The following is a 6,000-nucleotide window of genomic DNA, read 5'->3' as shown; positions in this document are numbered from 1 at the left end:
ATCCTCATTCTCTTCAGAAGAAGAATACTCATCAGAGCTCATGAAGGGCATAAGGAGGTTTAATGGAATCTCTATGGTCTCTAAATGAGCCTCAGAGTCCTTTGGTTCCTCAAAGGGAAACTTCTTATTGATCACTGGACGTCCTAGGAGGTCTTCCTCACTGGGATTCATGTCCTTCTCCCCTCTTGTGGGTTCGGCCATGATGGTCAATTCAATGGCTTTGCACTCTCCTTTTGGATTTTCTTCTGTATTGCTTGGGAGAGCACTAGGAGGGGTTTCAGTGATCTTCTTACTCAGCTGGCCCACTTGTGCTTCCAGATTTCTAATGGAAGATCTTGTTTCATTCATGAAACTTAAAGTGGCCTTAGATAGATCAGAGACTAAGTTTGCTAAATTAGAAGTATTTTGTTCAGAGTTCTCTGTCTGTTGCTGAGTGGATGATGGAAAAGGCTTGCTATTGCTAAACCTGTTTCTTCCACCATTATTAAAGCCTTGTTGAGGCTTTTGTTGATCCTTCCATGAGAGATTCGGGTGATTTCTCCATGAGGGGTTATAGGTGTTTCCATATGGTTTACCCATGTAATTTACCTCTGCTATTGCAGGGTTCTCAGGATCATAAGCTTCTTCTTCAGAAGATGCCTCTTGAGTACTGTTGGATGCAGCTTGCATTCCATTCAGACTCTGAGAAATCATATTGACTTGCTGAGTTAATATTTTATTCTGAGCCAATATGGCATTCAGAGTATCAATTTCAAGAACTCCCTTCTTCTGAGGCGTCCCATTACTCACAGGATTCCTCTCAGAAGTGTACATGAACTGGTTGTTAGCAACCATGTCAATGAGTTCTTGAGCTTCTGTAGACATTTTCTTTAGGTGAATGGATCCACCTGCAGAAGTATCCAATGACATCTTAGCTAATTCAGACAGACCATCATAGAATATATCCAAGATGGTCCATTCTGAAAGCATGTCAGAAGGATACTTTTTGGTCAGTTGCTTGTATCTCTCCCAAGCTTCATAGAGGGATTCACCTTCTTTCTGTCTGAAGGTTTGAACATCCACTCTAAGCTTGCTCAGCTTTTGAGGAGGAAAGAACTTGGCTAAGAAAGCCGTGACCAGCTTATCCCAAGAGTTCAAGCTATCTTTGGGTTGAGAGTCCAACCACACTGGAATTAGGTGCAGTAAAGTCACCAAGTATCCTCCTTGCATTATTATTATTTTCGGCTGCCATCTCCTCTTCCTGTTCGAAAATTTCTGTAAGGTTATCTCTGGATTGTTGTATTTTAGCTTCTCTTAGTTTCCTTTTCAGAGTCTTTTCAGGTTCAGGGTCTGCTTCAACAAGAATGTTCTTGTCCTTGCTCCTGCTCATATGAAAAAGAGGGAACAGAAAAATAATAATAATAGGGATCCTTTTTACCCAGGTATAGAGGTTCCCCTGTGGAGTAGAAGAAGAAAAGAATGTAATGTAAAGAAGGGAAGAAGAGAAAATTTGAACACAGATGGAAGAGGGGGTTCGAATTTGGGTGAGATGAAGTGTTAGTAGATGAATAAATAAATAGAAGGAGGTGAGAGAGAAGGAGGATTTTCGAAAATAAAATTTTGACAAGGGGTTAGTGAATTTCGAAAATTAGGAATGAAATCAAATTAAAATTAAAAATTGAAACAATTAGTTAATTAAAAAGAATTTTTGAAAAAGAGGGAAGAGATTTTCGAAAATTAGAGAGAGAGAGTTAGTTAGGTAGTTTTGAAAAAGATAAGAAACAAACAAAAAGTCAATTAGTTAGTTGAAAAAGATTTGAAAATCAATTTTGAAAAGATAAGAAGATAAGAAGTTAGAAAAGATATTTGAAAATCAAATTTTTGAAAAAGATAAGAATTTAAAAAAGATATGATAGGAAGATATGATTAGAATTAGTTTTGAAAAAGATTTGATTTTTAAAATCATAATTAATGACTTGACTCACAAGAAATCACAAGATATGATTCTAGAATTTAAAGTTTGAATCTTTCTTAACAAGTAAGTAACAAACTCGAAATTTTTGAATCAAAACATTAATTGATGATGTGATTTTCGAAAATATGATATAAAAATAAGAAAAATATTTTTGAAAATATTTTGAAAAAGATTTTTGAAATTTTCGAAAATAAAAAATGGAAAGGATATGATTTTTTTTAAAAAAGATTTTAAAAAGATAAGATTTTTAAAAAGATAAGATATATTTTTTATTTTTGAATTTTTATGATGAGAGAGAAAAACACTAAAAATGCTCAATGCATGGAAATTATGGATCAAAACAATGAATGCATGCAAGAATGCTATGAATGTCAAGATGAACACCAAGAACACTTTGAAGATCATGATGAACATCAAGAACATATTTTTGAAAAATTTTCAATGCAAAGAAAACATGCAAGACACCAAACTTAGAAATCTTTCATGTTCAGACACTATGAATGCAAAAATGCACATGAAAAATAAGAAAAGACACAAAACAAGAAAATATGAAGATCAAACAAGAAGACTGGCCAAGAACAACTTGAAGATCATGAAGAACACTATGAATGCATGAATTTTCGAAAAATGCATAAAAAATTTTAGAAAAAATGTAATTGATACCAAACTTAAAAATTGACTCAAGACTCAAACAAGAAACACAAAATATTTTTTATTTTTATGATTTTATAAAAAATTTTTTGTATTTTTCGAAAATTATTTGAAAAAGAAAAATAAGGATTTCAAGATTTTTAATATGAATTCCAGGAATCTTGTACTTTTAGTCTAAAGCTCCAATCTGAGGGTTAGACATGGCTTAATAGCCAGCCAAGCTTTAGAAGATACAAATTAGTCATACAACAGCAAATTTTATTGGCAACAACTAGCTTGCTCTTGTGATGATGGTTTGGAAGCCTTAGTCCAAATGAATTTAGACATGGCTTTACAGCCAGCCAGGCTTCAACATGTCATCATGAAATACTAGAATTCATTCTTAAAAATTCTGAAGAAAAATATATTTTTGAAAAGATTTTTTTTTCGAATATTAATTAGGAAAAACGAAAAAGAAGAAAATATTTTTGAAAAACTTTTGAAAACTTTTTGAAAACAAAATAAGAAGAAAATTTCCTAATCTGAGCAACAAGATGAACCGTCAGTTATCCAAACTCGAACAATCCCCGGCAACGGTGCCAAAAACTTGGTGCACGAAATTGTGATCCCTGGTAATGGCTCCAAAGACTTGGTGCTCTAATCTTAATTCATAATTTGTCACAACTTCGATACAACTAACCAGCAAGTGCACTGGGTCGTCCAAGTAATAAAACCTTACGTGAGTAAGGGTCGATCCCACAGAGATTGTTGGTATGAAGCAAGCTATGGTCACCTTGTAAATCTCAGTCAGGCAGATATCAAATTGATTATGGAGTTTTCGAAAATAAATAATAAATAAACATAAAATAAAGATAGAAATACTTATGTAAATCATTGGTGAGAATTTCAGATAAGCGTATAGAGATGCTTTCGTTCCTCTAAACCTCTGCTTTCCTGCTGTCTTCATCCAATCAATCCTACTCCTTTCCATGGCAAGCTGTATGTAGGGCATCACCGTTGTCAATGGCTACATCCCATCCTCTCTTGTGAAAATGGTCCAATGCGCTGTCACTGCATGGCTAATCATCTGGAGGTTCTCGATCATACTGGAATAGGATTTAATATCCTTTTGCATCTGTCACTACGCCCAGCACTCGCGAGTTTGAAGTTCGTCACAGCCATCCCTTCCCAGATCCTACTCGGAATACCACAGACAAGGTTTAGACTTTCCGGATCTCAGGAATGGCCATCCATGGGTTCTAACTTATACCACCAAGACACTTAATAGCTCGGACTCGGTCCCCTGTATTAGATATCCAAGAGATATCCATTCAATCGAAGGTAGAACGGAAGTGGTTGTCAGGCACGCATTCATAGGGAATGATGATGATTGTCACATTCATCACATTCATGTTGAAGTGCGAATGAATATCTTAGAAGCGGAATAAGTTGAATTGAATAGAAAACCAGTAGTACTTTGCATTAAATCATGAGGAACAGCAGAGCTCCACACCTTAATCTATGGAGTGCAGAAACTCTACCGTTGAAAATACATAAGTGATGAAGGTTCAGGCATGGCCGAATGGCCAGCCCCCAAACGTGATCTCAGGATCAAAAGATGATCAAAAAGATGTAAATACAATAGTAAAAAGTCCTATTTATACTAAACTAGTTACTAGGGTTTACAGAAGTAAGTAATTGATGCATAAATCCACTTTCGAGGCCCACTTGGTGTGTGCTTGGGCTGAGCTTGAAGTTTACACGTGCAGAGGCTTCTTTTGGAGTTGAACGCCAAGTTGTAACGTGTTTTTGGTGTTCAACTCTGGTTCGTGACGTGTTTCTGGCGTTTAACTCTAGACTGCAGCATAGAACTGGCGTTCAACGCCCTTTTTGCATCATTTAAACTCGGCCAAAGTATAAACTATTATATATTTCTGGAAAGCCCTGGATATCTACTTTCCAACGCAATTGGAAGCGCGCCATTTTGAGTTCTGTAGCTCCAGAAAATCCACTTTGAGTGCAAGGAGGTTAGAATCCAACAGCATCAGCAGTCCTTCTTCAACCTCTGAATCTGATTTTTGCTCAAGTCCCTCAATTTCAGCCAGAAAATACCTGAAATCAAAGAAAAACACACAAACTCATAGTAAAGTCCAAAAATGTGAATTTAACATAAAAACTAATGAAAACATCCCTAAAAGTAACTAGATTCTACTGAAAACATACTAAAAACAATGCCAAAAAGCGTATAAATTATCCGCTCATCAGTAGCACATCTCAAATGGACAAATTCCCCACCCAACATAGTACAACCATTCCATTCTCGCATAATTTTAACCAAAGTATTCACAGCAACAAAGTTGGCACTAGCATTATCTACAGTTACAGTACAAAGCTTCCGAATACCCCAATCTTTCAGGCACTTCTCTAACGCTTTTCCTATGGTAGCACCAGTATGATCAGCAATCAAGTTAAAAGACAATATTTTCTTATTCAACGTCCATCCATTATCAATGTAATGAGCAGTTACACACATATAGTTCATGTTTTGAACAGACATCCAAGTGTCAGTGGTTAGGGAAATCATCTGATGGTTCAACTCCAAGAGGGATTTAAGTTTGGTCTTTTCCTCTATATACAATTGCATACAATCTCTAGCAACTTTCTAATGACTCGGGATTTTAAATTCAGGTTGCATATCACCACAAAAGTCCCTAAATCCAGTATTTTCTACAAACCTAAATGGGAGTTCATCAATTATTATCATCTTACAAAGTGAAAGCCTACACCGCTCCTGGTTAAAGTCTACAGCCTTCAATGTTGGTGGCTCATCTAAATTAGAATTTGTGAACACAAGGGTTTTTTGTTTTTTATCAACATGATTATCTGGGTTCTTCACACAAGTTCCAATGTGTTTTTTTAGATTAGAGGTGCCATCCCTACGACTATTACATTGTAACCATTTCAAGCAATGTTTACATTGAGCTTTAGTTTCTTCCGCATTTTTTTAAAGTGATCCCAAACAATAGAAGGGGGCCTGTTAGCCTTTCGTTTACCTGGCTGGCTGATGAGTGGATAATTTATACGCTTTTTGGCATTGTTTTTAGTATGTTTTTAGTATATTTTAGTTAGTTTTTATTATATTTTTATTAGTTTTTAAATAAAAATCACATTTCTGGACTTTACTATGAGTTTGTGTATTTTTCTGTGATTTCAGGTATTTTCTGGCTGAAATTGAGACCTGAGCAAAAATCTGATTCAGAGGCTGAAAAAGGACTGCTGATGTTGTTGGATTCTGACCTCCCTGCACTCAAAGTGGATTTTCTGGAGTTACAGAAGCCCAATTGGTGCGCTCTCAATTGCGTTGGAAAGTAGACATCCTGGGCTTTCCATCAATATATAATAGTCCATACTTTGCC

The 6,000-nt window shown here is 35.8% G+C and overlaps 1 non-coding gene across 1 annotated transcript; it reads left to right on the top strand.

Annotated features, from left to right (window-relative positions):
- The first annotated feature begins 963 nt into the window (after nucleotides 1-963).
- LOC112731566 (small nucleolar RNA R71) lies at nucleotides 964-1,071 on the top strand. Its single transcript, XR_003167339.1, has one exon. It is a non-coding gene; the product is annotated as a small nucleolar RNA R71 (small nucleolar RNA).
- Nucleotides 1,072-6,000: the final 4,929 nt, after the last annotated feature.

The sequence above is a fragment of the Arachis hypogaea genome, chromosome 12 (genome assembly GCF_003086295.3).
Source record: "Arachis hypogaea cultivar Tifrunner chromosome 12, arahy.Tifrunner.gnm2.J5K5, whole genome shotgun sequence".
NCBI classification, from domain to species: Eukaryota; Viridiplantae; Streptophyta; class Magnoliopsida; order Fabales; family Fabaceae; genus Arachis; species Arachis hypogaea.
Note: the sequence above shows the minus strand (reverse complement) of the source record. Positions and strands in the feature narration are given on the sequence as shown.